At 41.0% G+C, this 17402-nt stretch overlaps 1 protein-coding gene across 2 annotated transcripts in view; it reads right to left on the bottom strand.

Annotated features, from left to right (window-relative positions):
* STYK1 (serine/threonine/tyrosine kinase 1) overlaps nt 1-14116 on the bottom strand; it is a 55365-nt gene extending 41249 nt beyond the window's left edge. The window contains exon 1 of one of the 2 annotated variants that reach the window (XM_007967639.3): nt 13572-14116. The gene's annotated coding sequence lies outside the window, so the exon portion shown is untranslated. The remainder of the gene's footprint in view (nt 1-13571) is intronic. The other variant, XM_007967637.3, reaches the window with a different exon arrangement.
* Between the last annotated feature and the right edge of the window lie 3286 nt (nt 14117-17402).

Here is a 17402-nt window from a genome sequence, read left to right as displayed (position 1 = left end):
GAGTTCAGGCGTTCTTAGTTATAGAGTGAAATGGGAGGTCAGCCCAAGATACAGGTCACAATGACCTTCCTGATAAAACAGAATGTGGTAAAGAAGCCAGCCAAAACCCACCTAAACCAAGATGGCCACAAAAGTGACCTCTGGTGGTCCTCATTGCTTATTATACACTAATTATAATGTATTAGCATGCTAAGAGACACTCCCACCAGTGTCAAGACAGTTTACAAATGCCATGGCAACATCGGGAAGTTACCCTATATGGTCTAAAAAGGGGGAACCCTCAGTTCTGGGATTTGCCCATCCCTTTCCCAGAAAACTCATGAATAGTCCACCGCTTGCTTAGCATATAATCAAGAAATAACTATAAGTATACTCAGTCAAGTAGCCCACACCACTGCTCTGCCTATGGAGAGCATTTCTTTATTATTTTACTTTCTTAGTAAACTTACTTTCACTTTACTCTATGGACTCGCCCCGAATTTTTTCTTGAGCGAAGTCCAAGAACCCTCTGTTGGGATCTGGATTGGAAACCCTTTCCGGTAACAGTCTGACCTTTACTTTTTGAAATGAAATACTAAAACTGTCTCAAGAAAAAAGTAATCTTCAAATCAGAACAGGAGGAGAAACATCATGAGTTTATGACCAAAATTCCAGAGGAAAATCTTGGAAAATTTTTGCCTAATTTTTACTTACATTAAACAACAAGTATATATTAAGTATCGTTAACCATTCCTTGCTAGTCCCCATCTGTCTCCTCTAACATATTTTTGGACCTTTTCCCAGGACCCAAGTACGAAGGCAAAATTTAGATGTTATATTCTCGATCCATATCATCGCCTCCTCCTCTTGGACAAAACCCAGACTCTTTTCACACATTGGCATGGAGCAGAGTCCAGCCAATAAACGGAGTGAAGCAATCTGCTTTGGAATCCACCCTGCTCTGCTCTTCCTTAACTGACATTTGTGTTTTACACAAACTTCCTTGATACTGGTTTTGATTCCCACTATTACCTAGTACAGTTTATTGCACACGGTTATAACAGCAAACATTTATACTGTGGTAGTCGTGTGTTAGGCACTCTTCCAAGCACTTCACAAATATTTAGTCATTTAATTCTACCAGATGAAGAAACTGGGGCACAGAGAGGTTAAGTAAGTTACTCCAGACCACACAGCTAGTAAGCAGTGAAGATGGATTCCAACCCAGATCATTTGGCTTTAGAGTCCATGTTCTTAAAATCTGTCCTATACTGTTTGTCCAGTAAATTCTCAAAAACTAGTATTTTTTTGTAAAATTAGAAATACCTTTAATATTACTTGTTTTTTAAATTGAGATATAATTCATATACCATAAAATTTACCTTTTTAACGTGTGCAATTTAGTGGTTTTATTAGAGTCACAAAAGTATGCAACCATCACCAATATCTTATTTTAGAATATTTCCATTACCCTCGAAAGAAACTCCTACCCAATAGCAGTCATACCCTACTGCTCCCTTCCCCAGCCCCAGGGATTCATGAATTATTTTCTGTCTTTATGGATTTGCCTATTCAGGACATTTCATATAAATCGACTCATACAGTATGTGGACTTTTGTAACTGGCTGGCTTCTTTTACTTGCAAATGTTTTCAAGGATGATCCATGTTGTAGCATGAAAGAATACTTCATTCCTTTTTGAGGTTAAATAATACTGCATTGTATGGATAGACACAGAGATTTTGTTTAGCCATTTATCAGTGGGTGGGCATTTGGATAGTTTTCACTTTTCCACATTTATATAAAACGCCGCTGTGGACATTCACATACAAGTTTCTGTGTGGACATGTTTACATTTTTCTTTGGTATATATGTAGGAGTGAAATTGCTGACATGGTAACTCTAAGTTTAAATTTTGAGCAACTGACAACTGTCTTTTAAAGTGACTACATCACTATACTCCCACCAGTAATTTATAAGGAGTCCAGTGTCTCCACATCCTTAACAAACACTTCTTGCTTTTTGTCTTTTTTACTGTAGCCTAACTAGTTGGTGTGAAATGATATCTCGTTGTGGTTTTGATTTGCATTTTGATGCTGAACATCTTCTCATATGCTCATTGGCCATTTGTATATCTTCTTTGAAGAAATGTACATTCAACTCCTTTACCATTTTTTTTGGTTGGGCAATTTGTCTTTTTATTGTATAAGTACCCAGTATATATTCCAGAAACTAAACCCTTATTAGATATATCATATGCAATATTTTCTTCCATGCTGTTATGTTGTCTTTTCACTTTTGATAATGTCCTTTGAAGCATAATAGTTTCTAATTTTGACAATTTTGTGTTTGATTGCTAGTGCTTTTGACGTGTGTTTAAGAAACCATTGCCCAACCAATATCACAACGATTTACACTTACGTTTTTCCTAATAATTTCAGAGTTTTAGTTCTTACCTTCAGGCCTTTGGTTCATTTTGAATTAGAGGTCAAGGTCCAACTTCATTCTTTTGCATGTGAATATCCAGTTGTCCCAGCACAATTTGTTAAAAACACTTGTTTTCTGCTCTTTGTTATTATTAAAGATAGTCTTTTTCAGCCTTATTATTATTAGAGAAAATGTCTCCCTTTGTCCCCCAGGCTGGAGTGCAATGGTGTGATCAGAGCTCATTGCAGCCTCAAGCTCTGGACTCAAGGGATTCCCTCTGCCTCAGCCTCACAAGTAGCTGGGATTACTGGCGCGTGCCACAGCACACAGCCCACGCAGTCTTGATTACTGTAGATTTGTCATAAGTTTTAATATCATTAAGTGTGGCTGGGCGCCGTGGCTCACCCCTGTAATCTCAGCATTTTGGGAGGCCGAGGCAGGCGGATCACGAGGTTAGGAGATCCAGACCACAGTGAAACCCCATCTCTACTAAAAATACAGAATGAGCCGGGCACAGTGGTGGGCGCCTGTAGTCCCAGCTACTCCGGAGGCTGAAGCAGGAGAATGGCGTGAACCCGGGAGGCGGAGCTTGCAGTGAGCTGAGATCGCGCCACTGCACTCCAGCCTGGGCGACACAGCGAGACTCCGTCTCAAAAAAAAAAAAAAAAAATTTTCATTGTGTGATTCCTCCAACTTTGTTCTTTTTCAAGACTGTTTTGGCTATTCTGAGTCCCTTGTGTTCTCATAAATTTTAGAATCACTTTGACCATTTCGGAAAAAAAACAAAAACAAAAACGGCTGGAATTTTGATAGTGATTATGTTGAGTATGTAGATCAGTTTGGGGAGTACCACTATCTTAACAGTATTAAGTCATCTCATTGAAGAAAACAATATGTCTTTCCATTCATTTAGGTCTTCTTTAGCTTCTTTCAAGGATATTTGGGATATTTTGTAGTTTTTGGTGTACAAGTAACATCTGTTGATAATAAACTTTATAGTTCCATGGCCTCTAAAGGTTAAACCAGAATTTGTGTGCGATTTGGTGAGACCACAGAATGTTCTGTGTCTGGAAGAATCTGTTCTAGGACAGGTCGGGCAACAAATGCCTCCCAGAGACTGGCCAGAAACGCATTCTATGTGAAGTAGCCTGGTGTAATACAACGCCACTATTGATCCTTCTCATACCTGGGATAAGTAGACAGACTGTAGGGCACTACATTCTATAGTTGTCTTGATGTCACAACCCAGCTCATTTTCCCCTGACAGCCCACAGGAGATGATCTAAATTTCTCAGGTTGTCATGAATTGCAGGGACGAGAGAGTGTGTCCAAAGAATCTGCATCCCTAACTTCCTATTAACATAAATACTTCTATTTATCCATCCTCCTACAGAGACCACCGCTCCCTAGGCACCAAAAATATGTCTGATTGAGATTTAAGTAAAAGCCCAGAAAGATGCAGCCCCCAATATCCCCGCTAAACCCTAAACTCAGGTGTAAAGATGCTAGTACATCTAGCACAGAACAGAGAGTTCTATGCCAAGGATCAATGAACTTCTTTTTGTGAGCAATCTATCTCACACACTATCTGAATATTTATAAACCCACAACCTGTCACTAGTTATGTCTTGTTGATACTGTCAAATTTTTGTTGTCCGTCTGTTTGTAGATATCCTAAGGTCACACTTTTATGACCTTAGTTCAAGTGAGCCTGACTCGATTTCCTAGTAAATGTTAACGAATTAAGAATAGTTCATTTTAATGTCAGCCCCCCAAAAAAGGAGACTTAGAAAAAATGATTTTGGTGTGGGCGGGGAGATTATAATTGTAGTTTTAAATCACATTTGGTTTACCTACATTTCTTTTTTTCTAATGCTGCAAAACTGGAATATTTTTCAAAATTATCCCCATTTTTGTAAAAGAAAACCATTTCACAATAATTGTAGATATTTTACCAACTTCATATTGCATGTGGAAACTAAGTTTAAATGACAAGGTGACTTGCATAAGTCAGAAAATGAATCAGAGATCTAATCAGATATGGGACCTTCCAATCATGAATCCATTATTAGACTGTCTCTAAGTATGAAACATGGGTGAGGAAAAGAGACAGAGAGTGAAATCAAGGTCATTTGGAGTTATGGGAACCGCCTGGGCTTCAAGAAAGAATGCAAACACAGCAGGTTCAACTCTCAGTATCAGAAAGCCATGCCGTTCACACACTGTAAATGAGGTAACTATCCCATACCTTCTGTACCACTATAATCACACCTCCCTGTTACAGAAACAAAAAACATAAGAACAGCAACCCTGTTGTCTATTTCTTGATCTCTTTGACAAATACACTATGAAATACAGCACATGCTTCACAAATGCCACAGAGTGCCCTATGTGTACAATAAGAAGGGTGCTTTGAAAGCAACAACAAAAACCTAACTTCCAAATTTACTGGTGGGGGAACTAAGGCACAGAGTTCAGATACCTCCCAATAGTTAATTAGCACCTAAGCATTTTGTGTTGGCATATCCATCTGGTGCTCTTCCCACTACAATTTCCCACCCTTCATACGGCTGACTGGATATTCCATCTATTTTTTTCAGTTGAGTTTTGTAGGGATGAGAATGAGGAACAAGACCCTGGCCCTTGCAATTCACAATGTGCATACACTTTCACAGTGTCTTCCGGGCCTTTGGGATGCACATGTATCCAGACTAGCCTCTGCCAATGTCTACCAGATACATGAAGGCTACAATATTTATATCTCAGTTGTGTTTTCATTGATGGGGCTTTAAGAATATTCTAATTAATACTCTGCTTCTTTTTTCTTCCTTAGCCAGAACTCGCTCTGACTTACACTAAGATATCAGCGCCAAGGAAAGTTAAAGGAGTCAGGCCTTGAGTCCTGTGAGGAAAGACCACAGAAGTAGGAGTCAGGGAAGCCATGTGGTTTCACATCAGATGGGCTGGATTTGTGGAATTGGAGAATAAGTCTTATAGAATAAATCTGACCACAAGGAGGTCAGGATCAATTTTCAGCATTCCAGTTTCCTCTCTCCTCCTTCCTTGAACCATAAGCCAAACCTGTTAATTCAACTACTAAAACAAGTCCTTTCTTGCTGTTATAGCGTCTAACTGGCCAGAAGTGGTACTAAATTTGGGCCCAGGATGAAGAGGTGTCAAAGAGCTGCAGCCTTCACCTCTCAGGCTCAAGTGATCCTCCCATCTTAACCTCCCCAGTAGCTGGGACTACAGGCATCCACCACTATGTCCAGCTAATTTTCGTAGGTGAGGGTCAACCAGGAGCTTTTCCTTCTAGGTGAAGCCAGCCTGATCTGGCTTAACAGAGACTTTGGAGAAGTTGATTCTAAGCCTTTTTTCACTGACACAAACTAGGGGTAACTTGACATACAATTGGTCCTGATAGCTGACTATTGTCAGAAAAAAAAGTACTTGAGATCAACTTCTCTAAACATCAAATTAGCCCCTTTGGCAAGTACTTTTCACCACTTATTTGGTAGCATAATATGAATATAAAATAATCCTGTCTCCTAAAGTTGTCCAACACAAACCCTGCATTCATCTCCCACAACACAGTACATCTGGTTAAATCATTCAATGTCTGAGTGTGCAACTAAAACCAATCATTTCAAGGCTTTTTCCAGAAAGGCATCTGACTTCATATGTGGATATTACATGTTGATACGGTTTGGCTCTATGTCTTCACCCAGATCTCATCTCAAATTGTAATCCCCATAATCCCCCCATGTCCAGGGAGGGACCCGGTGGGGGGTGATTGGATCATGGGGGTGGTTTCCCCCATGCTGTTCTTGTGACAGCAAATAAGTTCTCACGAGATCTGATGGTTTTATAAGGGGCTCTTCCCCCTTTGCTTCCTTCATACGCTTTCTCTCGCCTGCCACCATGTAAGACGTGCCTGCTTCCTCTTCTGCCACGGTTATAAGTTTCCTGAGGCCTCCCCAGCCATGAGGAACTATGAGTCAATTAAACCTCTTTTCTTTGTAAATTACCCAGTCTTGGCTAATTTATAGCAGTGTGAGAAAGGACTAATACACATGTGTATTACTGAGATTTTTCTGTAACCACAATGTATGGTTTGAAATAAATTTTTTTCCCTTAAACCTTTGGCATCCACTACTGTGTCCTTACTAGAATTCTAACTTAGCCTAGAATTATATACATATAATACTTTTAATTTAGATCAATATGCTAAAACTACCATATTTCTATATATTGTTATCTAACAATTTTTGAAAATACACTTAAATGTATAAAGATGCGGCTAGTTATTGAGGTTATAAAAGGTTAACAGCTACAGAGGAAAAAAACTAAAGCAGGTTTCCTTTTCATTTTTTATTTTGGCCAGTAATTTAAAGCATAAAAGTATACATTTTGGGTCATAAAAGTTAAAACACTACCTTCGATTTGCTCTGACCATGGCAACTGTTAAGAATTAGCGGTCAGCTGGCCTCCATGGCTCACTTCTGTAATCCCAGCATTTTGGAAGATGAAGGCATGAGGATCACTTGAGGCCAGGAGTTCCAGGCCAGCCTGGTTAGCCAGGCTCTTCAGCAAGATCCTGTCTCTTTAAAAAAAAAAAAAAATACAAAAATTAGCTGGACGTGGTGGTGCACGCCTGTAGTCCCAGCCACTGGGGAAGTTGAGATGGGAGGATCACTTGAGCCTGAGAGGTCAAGGCTGCAACAAGCTGTGATCATCCCCCTGCACTCCAGCCTGGGCAACAGAGTGAGACTCCGTCTCAAAAAACAAAACAAAACAAATTAACTGTCGATATTCCTTGTTGTCACTATGCCAAGAAGGGTTATTGTGAAAGAGAAATATGCGAAAACTGATTGAGATGGCTTTCAGGGAAGTGCATAATACTCAGAAGCTTGGATACGACCTAGACTGCTGGGGGCTAAGGAAAGAGTGAGCATCAGGAAATGTTCGTGTTTCCTGAAGACTCACCCTTAGGAGGTAGTATTCGCAATATGATAGGGCTGAACTCTAACTGCCCAATTCAGCAGAAGGTATAGGGAGAAAAAGCAAGTGAAGAAGGCCACCTGGGCTGAGGAGGGCTCCGCAGGAAATGAGATCATAAGCCAACAGATGGATAGAAACCCCTTACTCCATCCCCATTATCCTTTCCCTATCCAGAGGTTACTATCTCCTCTGAACTCTAAACTCTCTTATTATTATTCTGGTTAGAAATCTCAAAGAAATTCTGCAAAGTTCAAAAATAAAAGACCTTTTTTTTTTTTTTTTTTAACCTGGAAGAATCTCCAGCAATTTCCCAGTCAACCTCTTCCCTTCATTTTTAAAACGAATAAAAATAATAATCAAACAACTAAGGACCCCTGAGGTAGGTGCCTTGTTGTTTGCTCACAAAGACAGAGCTTAAAACAGATTTCAGGTCCCCTGGACTGAGAGAGGACTCTGTCCACTCTACACTGATGTCTGTGTCATTAGCTGCTGCTGCTTCTTCTTCTACTTCTTCTTCTTCTTCTTTTTTATTTTTTTTGACAGAGTTTCACTCTTGTTGCCTAGGCTGGGGTGCAGTGGCACGATCTTGGCTTACTGCAACCTCCGCCTCCCGGGTTCAAGCTAATCTCCTGCCTAAGCCTCCCGAGTAACTGGGATTACAGGCAGCTGCCACCATGCCTGGCTAATTTTTTTTTTTTTTTTTTTGTATATTTAGTAGAGATGGGGTTTCACTATGTTGGCAAAGCTGCTCTCAAACTCCTGACCTCAGGTGATCCACCTGCCTCAGTCTCCCAAAGTGCTGGGATTACAGGCATGAGCCACCGGCCGGCCATAATTAGCTTCTTTACCTTTGTGCATATTCATTCCCTTCTACTTTCACTTTCTCCAGTTAGAAACCATGCCAAGACATGATATGCTAATACCCAACCTACTTATTCAGTACTTAACCAGTTTGCCTATTATTATCTGTTTCTTCCCAACAAGACTGTAATTTCCTGGAGAGCACAGGCAGCTTCTTTAGGTCCCTCATTAGCACAGGCCAGAAGTAGGCACAGCACAGTAGCTACATCTAAATTCAGAAAGCATGTTGGAGAACTGGAGACTGGCTGAGCCTGGGCTGATGGGGAGGACAAAAATGAAGTGGCAAAGTAAGAAGAAAAAGCATGAAACCTTCATGGGAATAAAAATTTAGGGACCAGTTATTTTGTTCACTGCTGTATCCCTAGCACCAAGAGCAGTGTCTGGCATATATCGGAATTCATATGATTGTTGAATAAATAAGTAGCTAATTCGTCCATGAAAATACCATTGGATCTGCAAGGAATTTTTGTAGAAAAATAACCTATAGAAACTAATGGGGCATAAAGAATTAAACTACAATACTAAAAGTACAAGGGAGAATGGGGAGTAGTTTTTAACAGTAAATATAGCAAGTCCATGGTACCCAGGTCTCTGCTCAATAGGGACACATTTTTTGTTCCATCATTAAGCAGGTTGCTTTTCTTCAGATAAAATATTTTAACTTCTTTGCTATCTATAAACAGCAGGCAAAACATTGAGCCTTCAGAATAAAAATAAGATAATACACTCAATAAAGAACACCATATACAAAAATCAACTCAAAACGGATTAAAGACTTAAATGTAAGATCTGACACTAAAAGTACTAGAAGAGAACATAGGGAAAAGCTCCACATCATATTAGGATAGGCGAGGTTTTTTTGGACATAAACCCAAAAGCACAGGCAACAAAAGCAAAAATAGACAAATGGGGTTACATCAAACTAAAAAATTTCTGCACAACCAACGAAAAAATCAACAGAGTGAAGAGATGACCCGTGGAATGGGAGAAATATCTGAGAAGTGATTGATGTCTGGTAAGTGATTAATATCCAAAATACATAGGGAACTAAAACAATAGGGGGAAAACAAATAACTGTATTAAAAATGAACAAAGGACCTGAATAGACATTTCTCAAAAGAAGACACACAAATGACCAACACATACGTGAAAAAATGTTCAACATCACTGATCATCAGGGAAAATGCAAGTTAAAACTACAGTGAGCCATTACTTCATACCTGTTAGAATGGCTATTATTGAAAAATGAAAAATAAGTGTTGGAGAGGATATAGGGAAAGGGGAACGCTTGCACACTGTTGGTGGGAATGTAAATTAGTACAACCATTAGGGAAAACAGTAGGAAAGTTCCTCAAAAAATTAAAAGTAAACTACTGTATGATTCAGCAATTCCACTATTGGGTATACATCCAATAGTGATTTGACTTTTGTATATAGTGTTCTTTATTGAGTATATTATCTTACTTTTATTCTGAAGGCTCAGTGTTTTGCCTTCTGTGTATAGATAGCAAGAAAATGAAATCAGTGTGTCTGACTTCAGACATACTGCTGTCTGCCCGCCATGTTTATTGCAGCATTGTTCACAATAGCCAAGAGATGGAATCAATGTAAATGTCCATCAATGGATAAATGAATAAAGTATAAATACATATAGTATAAACACAATGAAATATTATTCAGCCTTTTGAAAAATGGAAATTGACAACATGGATGAACCCAGGAGACATTATGTTAAGTGAAATAAACTAGGCACAGAAAGAAAAATATCCCATGATCTCACTTATATGTAGAATCTAAAAAAGTTGAACTCATAAAAGTAGAGAATAGAAAGGTGGTTACCAGAGGTTGGGGGACTTAGAGGGGTTGGAAAGATGTCAGAGGATATGAAAGGATTCTTCCTAACAAGGAGGAATAAGGTCAAGAGATCTACTGTACAACATGGTGGCTATAGTTAAAAACTATGTATTGTATTCTTGAAAATTGCTAAGAGAGTAGATATTAAGTGTTCTTACCACAAAAATATGTGAAATAATACTATGTTAATTAGCTTAATTTAACCATTTCACAATATACACATATTTCAAAACAACATGTATATGATAAATTATATATATAATTTTTAATTTTTTAAAATTAAACATAAATTTTAAATATACATATAATAAAAATAAAGAATACCCAGTTGGGAAAGCTCAGGTATGGTAGGCAGAATAATGGCTTCCCAAAGATGTCCATGTCCTAATCTCCAGAATCTATGAATATGTTGATTTTTAGTAGTGTTGAAATAGCGAAGGGGAATTAAGGTTACAGATGGAATGAATCAACTGACCTTAAAATAAAAAGATTACCCTGGAATACTCAGTGAGTTCAGTGCAATTACAAGAATCCTTAAGTGTGAGAAAGGCAAAAGTGTGAGCGTCAGCATGAAAAGACATGAGAAACACTCGACCGGCCATTCCTGGTTTTGAAGATGGAGGAAGGGGCCATGAGCCAAGGATTGTAAGCAGCCTCTAGAGACTGGAGGAGGCAAGGAAATTGATTCTCCCTTAGAACCTCCAAAAGGAACCATCCATCTGGAGACCTACCCATCCATTTTTACTTCTGACCTCCAGAACTGTAAAATAAAACTTTATGTTGGGTTAGGCCACCACCTTTGTGGTAATCTGTTACAGTGGCAACAGGAAATGTATAAACTCAGGTTAAAAGAAAACAGAGCTGCAGAATCACATAACTCCTGGCAGAACTTCGGAGCACATGTTGATTGGGACTGGTTGTGAGGGTTTGGGAAAGGTGGGAATTAGTTTCTGCCAGAGACAACTGAAATAGATGCAATGCTCAACTAACTCGTGCATGATTAAAGACTTTAGTTGTTAATGGGTTGAACTATACACCCTCCCAAAATTAATATGCTGACATTCTAACCTCCAGAACTCATAATGTAACTTTATTGGGAGATGATAGTGCAGAGATAATCAATTAAAATGAGGTAATTAGGATGTACCCTAATCCAATAAGACTAGTGTCCTTATAAAAAGGGGAAATTCAGGGGCAGGGCACGGTGGCTCACACCTGTAATCCCAGCACTTTGGGAGGCCGAGGCAGGTGGATCACGAGGTCAGGAGATCGAGACCATCCTGGCTAACACAGTGAAACCCCGTCTCTACCAAAAATACAAAAAAAAAAATTAGCCGGGCGTGGTGGCGGGCGCCTATAGTCCCAGCTACTCAGGAGGCTGACACAGGAGAATGGTGTGAACCCAGGAGGTGGAGCTTACAGTGAGCTGAGATCGCGCCACTGCACTCCAGTCTGGGTGACAGAGCAAGACTCCGTCTCAAAAAAAAAAGGGGGGGGGGAATTCAGAGACAGATATACACAGGGAGAACACCACATAAACATGAAGACAGCCATCTACAAGCCAAAGAAAGAGGCCTGGAATAGATGCAGCCCTCATAACACCTTAGCTTTGGACAGCTAGCCTCCTGAACTGTGAGACAATTATTTCGTTGTTTAAGCCAGAGGTCACTAACACCCGGGGCGCAGACCGGTCAGGGGTGCACAGCAGGAAGTGAGAGGCAGGTGAGCCAGCAAAGCTTCATCTGTATTTACAGCCACTCCCCACTGCTGTCATTACCTCCTGAGCTCCTCCTCCTGTCAGATAAGCCAGGACATTAGATTTTCTTTCTTTCTCTTCCTCTTGTGTTTTTGGTAGAGACGGGTTTCGCCAAGTTGCCCAGGCTGGTCTCAAACTCCTGAGCTCAGGGCGATCCACCCACTGCCTCCTCCCAAAGTGGTGGGGTTACAGATGGGAGCCACCGTGCCCTCAGGCATTAGATTCTCATAGGAGTGTGAACCCTATTGTGAACAGCTCATGTGAGGGATATAGATTGTGAACTCCTTATGAGAATCTAATGCTTGATGACGTGAGATGAAACAGTTTCATTCTGAAACCATCTCCCACCAACCTCATCCGACCCACCAACCTCATCCGACCCACCAACCTCATCAGCATCTATGAAAAAATTGTCTTCCACAAAATCAGTTCCTGGTACCTGGTGCCAAAAGCCATGCAGTTTGTAGTACCTTGTTACAGCAGCCCTAGCAAACTCATACAGTAATGGAGGCACTGAAAGAAAAAGCGTATGATTTTCATGGAAGCAAATACTTCATGATGTCTCATTGAAAGACCTAGCTGCCGCCTAGCTAGCTGTCAGTGGAGATTCCGGGGTACTGAGGGGGAAAAACCGGGTAGACAGCACAGAGTTCCGTTTCCAGGTGTATTTCAGTTGAGCTGTGCTGCACATTATAGTAACTCGACTCCTTTATTGCCACAACTACTTCCCACCCAGTGGGAAGGAAGTGTGGTCTCATAGGTATAAGAAACTCCAATGTGGAGAGGACTCATTACAGAAGGAAGCAACAATCGCATAAATGAAAGAAAGAAGGGAGACAAAGCGGGGATGAGGGGTTGATAGAGAAAAATGAAAGAGGAAAAAAGACGTTAAAAAGAAAACAGAGGTGAAACCTCGTCTCCACTAAAAATACAAAAATATTAGCCAGGTGTGGTGGTGGGCGCCTGTAATCCCAGCTACTTGGGAGGCTGAGGGAGGATAATCACTTGGACCTGGGAGGCGGAGGTTGCAGTGAGCCGAGATCGTGCCACTGCACTCCAGCGTGGGTGAGAGAGCAAGACTCCCTCCCCCATTCTCCCCACCCCCCCAAAAAGAAAGAAAGAAAACAGAGATTCAGTCAACAAGGGATAGCACATCACGCTGTACCCTTTTTAATCATGGTGATTGATATCTCATTTAAACACCGCAACAACCCTGGAAAGTAATTCCCGTATTTATGCTTTGCAGTTGAAGAAGCTGACGCTGAAAGCAATGAGCCCATGGTCTGAAAGGCTGTGCAGTCCTCTGACAAGTAATTCCTGTAAGCTCATTCTTTCCCTCCCCCCTCTCCTGATGGCCCCCTCTCCAGGAATAAACAGAGGTCCCCCATTCCTGGGTTTTCTCATGTTTCTCTCTGCACCAAATCTGCTGAGGCAGGTTTAGTCCCTTACCATATAAAAACACAGAAGCCAAACCCCACAAGATGCTTGTTCCGAAGAAACACAGGTTAATTCACTTGGTGATTTCTGTTTGTTCACATAAACACAAACAGCAGATCACAACCGTTCCGCTCCCAGCCTCTTCCCTTCTTCTCCCTCCCCAGCTGCAAAGTCCACCCCCAGCTGCCTGGCCGCCATTCCCCTCCCACCTTCTTTACCCTCCCCGCCGCGCCCGCCCCCCATGCCCCGTTCACTACCGTGTCCCTCCTGTGGTCACTCTGGTTTCATGTGGGACCGGCCCAGTCAGAGGGGAAATAATGACCGGCTCGGGTAGGGCAAGGTGTGCCAGCCTCAAGGAAATGCTTTTCAGTCCCTCCTTCCCACTGCGGGGCGTGGCTGGCGGCAAAGGATGGAGTTCGGGCGGGCTCCCGCGAAGGGAAGTCTGCGGGCTCCGAGGTTTCCGGGACTCGCCACACGCGAGCCACAGGAAACCTCTGCTGAAACTGTAAAAGCTGGACTTGTTGCTGATCTATAGTGATCGCTAGATGCCAGGTATCGCGGAGACTCCAGACCAGGTGAAAACGGAGCCACGATACAGGGCAACAGCGCCACCTCACGGCCGGCCCCAAAGCAGCGGCCTCCACTGGCGCCTAAAAATGGTCAGGATTCACATTCAGGTGGATGATTCCGCGCCAGGAACGTTCTCCACCTGAAGGCTTTGCCGGGGTGTTCCAAGGTAATACTGACGGGCCGGGAGTGGTGGCTCACGCCTGTAATCCCAGAATTTTGAGAGGCCAAGGCGGGTGGATCACCTGTGGTCAGGGGATCGAGACCAGCCTGGCCAACATGGTGAAATCCCGTCTCTTCTAAAAATCCAAAAATTATCCGGGCGTGATGGCGGGCGCCTATAATCCCAGCTACTCAGGAGGCTGAAGCAGGGGACTCGTTTGAACCCAGGAGGCAGAGATTGCACAGAGCCGAGATTGTGCCACTGCATTGCAGCCTGGGCGACAGAGCAAGGCTTCGTCTGAAAAAAAAAAAAAAAAAAAAAAAAAAAAGATAGTACTGATCACCGCAGAGGCGTGGGGGAACCTATAAGGAGTTAATGGGAATTAAAATCCCAAGATTACGTAATTGATCATTCATTTAGAGCGCGCGCACACACACACGTATATGTATATGCCTGTGTGTGTGTGTGTGTGTGTGTGTATCCCATGATGTCCTGGGTTCTCCTCTGGGGAAGCAGTGAACAAATTAGTTATGTTACCTGCCCATATGGAAATTAAAATAACAGAAAATACTTAAGACAATAGATAGCTGAAGGAATTCTGTTAGATATTAACACCTAATACAAATTCTATTAAAGAAATATGGGTCATAGGAAACTTGAATATGTCACCAGTTTGTTCAGCATTGAACGCATATGAAACACAAACTGACATTCATTAGAGCAAAAAGAACTTGGGTGCAATGTAATGTGGAATATTTAGAGATTGAGATACGGCAATTCTCTAGAGCTTTCTCTTTGGCATTTTCATTTCCTTTAGGGCTTTTTAAAAACAGGATGAATTGTACTTAATGCCACTGAACTGTTCATTTTTAAATGGCTAATGGTTGATTTTATGTTATGTGAATTTTACCTCAAAAGGAGAAAGGAAGACATCTCATCAGTTAGTTGTTCTTTCCATCCTTTATGTCATAAGTGATAAATCAAAGCCAAATGAACTCTTTGGAACTTCATATTATGTAATTTTCTACTCTACCTCCCCAAGCATGGTCCTTGATGACAGATAAAGTGGTTTACTCATTTTTTAAATTTCTGCAGTGTATTGCTAGATACTCATTCTGATGCACAGAATTTTGTTTAAAATCTCATTACTGTTGTGGTAATAGAGGTTATAACCTCTACGATTAAAAATATATATATATATGGTACAGAAAGGGGAGGCAAAATTTTACTCTCCAATTTTGTTGAGCAAATCAAATAAATTATCCATTAAAAACATTTCGAGATAGAGAAAACACTGGAAATGGTAATGCACAGACACGGAAACAACTAAGTACCACAAAGTCTGAGTTAAACAGCAGAAATACACAATGAGGTATATTTGTATAGCTAGTCCCACACATTATACTCATTAATAAGATGGTTAGAATATCCATTATTTCTCTTTTCTCTTCAAGTTTTCATTCCCTTGTAATTTCAATTATTACCTCCATCTCAAATTTATGAGCCTCCAACTCATTGTCAACAATGCTTCGGCTCCAGTGTTTCTACCAGATCATTATTTCTGCCTCATTATTAATTCCGTAGGAATTTGTCGAATGCCCATTATCTCTCTGTCCAGATTAAGTACTGAACAGTAGTGGGAAGTCACACTGAAATATACATTGGGGATCTCTTCCTTCTCCAGTTTAGTCTACATGAATCCTAACTGCCAGATCCTGCTCTCCTCTAAGCTGTTAAAGCCATCCATCCATGTGTTACTTAGTATATTCCCTCTTGTATGATTCTGCAGTTGTGAGGAAGGAATCTATTGGTTTAGTGGGGTGGAATCTATTTACAGAAGGCATGGAGGAATTCCTGGAAAGTCATTCATTATAAGAAAAAAGAAAATCAAAGCACAAAGGTATTTTCTACTAACAAGAATAGCTTGGGGTTCAGCATTGTGTCTGCATCTCAATGTTCTTTGGCCAAGTCCTTGTGAAATAACAGAGTCCTAGTGAGAGGGGACTCTAAGTACAACTGGTAGAGTTATTTCACAGAAAAATACAACAGCAACAATAAAGCTGTATGAGACCCTGTGTACACAAGGTAGCTTTGCGTTGGAACTGTTTTCAAGGGAATATAACACAAAAGCGAGGCAGGTGAATTCTTCCAACTTTATCTGGAAATGCAGCTCAACTTTCACAAAAAGGCAAGCAGTGGCTACTAGTGGGAGGTAGCTCCACATGGGCCTGAGGCTTACCTGAAAGGCTTGCACTGGCACAGAGGATAGAGTCCCTTTGATGAAAGCTTTAAACAGAGTCAGCGGTACAGTCACCACAGCAATGCCTGGCATCTAAATGGAGCTTCCCAGGCGTTTAGAGAACAGTAGACATCACCAGAGGAAATCTAAGACAAAGAAAATAGTGGATTCTATGTAGCAGCTAGGGTTTGGGATTGTGAAATTTTATGAGGTCCTCTACTATCTTGAGGATCTTCAGGGACAGTTGGGGAAAGGATCTTTTAAGAAAAACCAGAGGTTCTGCAACCAACTAAAGGCAGTGACAGAGTATGGGAAATTACTACTGATATGACCTCATGTTTAACTCTGGTTGGTATGCCCTATAGAATATTGATCATTGGTAAGCTTCCATGTATATGTTGTTTCTTTTTACATTATGTATTAGTTTTCTATTGCTAACACAACACATTACCACAAACTTAGTGGCCTAAACAGTATAAATTTTTTATTTTACAGTTCTGTAAGTCGGAAGTTAATATAATTCTACGTGGGTTAAAATCAGGGTATTAGCAGGGCTGTATTCTTTTCTAGAGGTTCCTGGGAAGAATTTGTTTTCTTGCCTTTCCCAGCTTATAAAAGTCTCCCATGTTCTTTGGTTGCTAGCCTTTTTGTTTCCCCCATCTTCAAAGCCAACAGTGGCTGGTTGAGTCCTCTCACATCAGGTGTGTGTTTCTGTGACCATTCTGCCATTGCTGTGTGTCCTGCTCTCTCTCTGACCACAGGTTAGAAAGTTTCTCCACCTTTAAGGACTCACATGATGAGTAGATTGGGCCCACAGGATAATCTTCTTCTCGAAGCTCCATAACCTCAGTCACATCTCCATTGTCACTTTTGCCATTAAAGGTAGCATAATCGTTACGGGTGGAGGGTGTCCAAGTTCTTGGCGTTTTGAACAAAGAATTGGACAAAAGGCACAAACAAAGCAATGAAAGTAAATCACAGATTTATTAAAATAAATTACACTCCACAGACTGAGCAGGTTCGAGCAAGTGACTCAAGAGCCTGGTTACAGAACTTTCTGGGATTTAAATACTCTCTAGAGGTTTCCTGTTGGTTACTTGGTTTAAACCCTATGTAAAT

This window comes from Chlorocebus sabaeus, chromosome 11 (assembly GCF_047675955.1).
Source record: "Chlorocebus sabaeus isolate Y175 chromosome 11, mChlSab1.0.hap1, whole genome shotgun sequence".
Classification (NCBI taxonomy): domain Eukaryota; kingdom Metazoa; phylum Chordata; class Mammalia; order Primates; family Cercopithecidae; genus Chlorocebus; species Chlorocebus sabaeus.
This window is presented reverse-complemented; position numbering and strand designations above follow the sequence as displayed.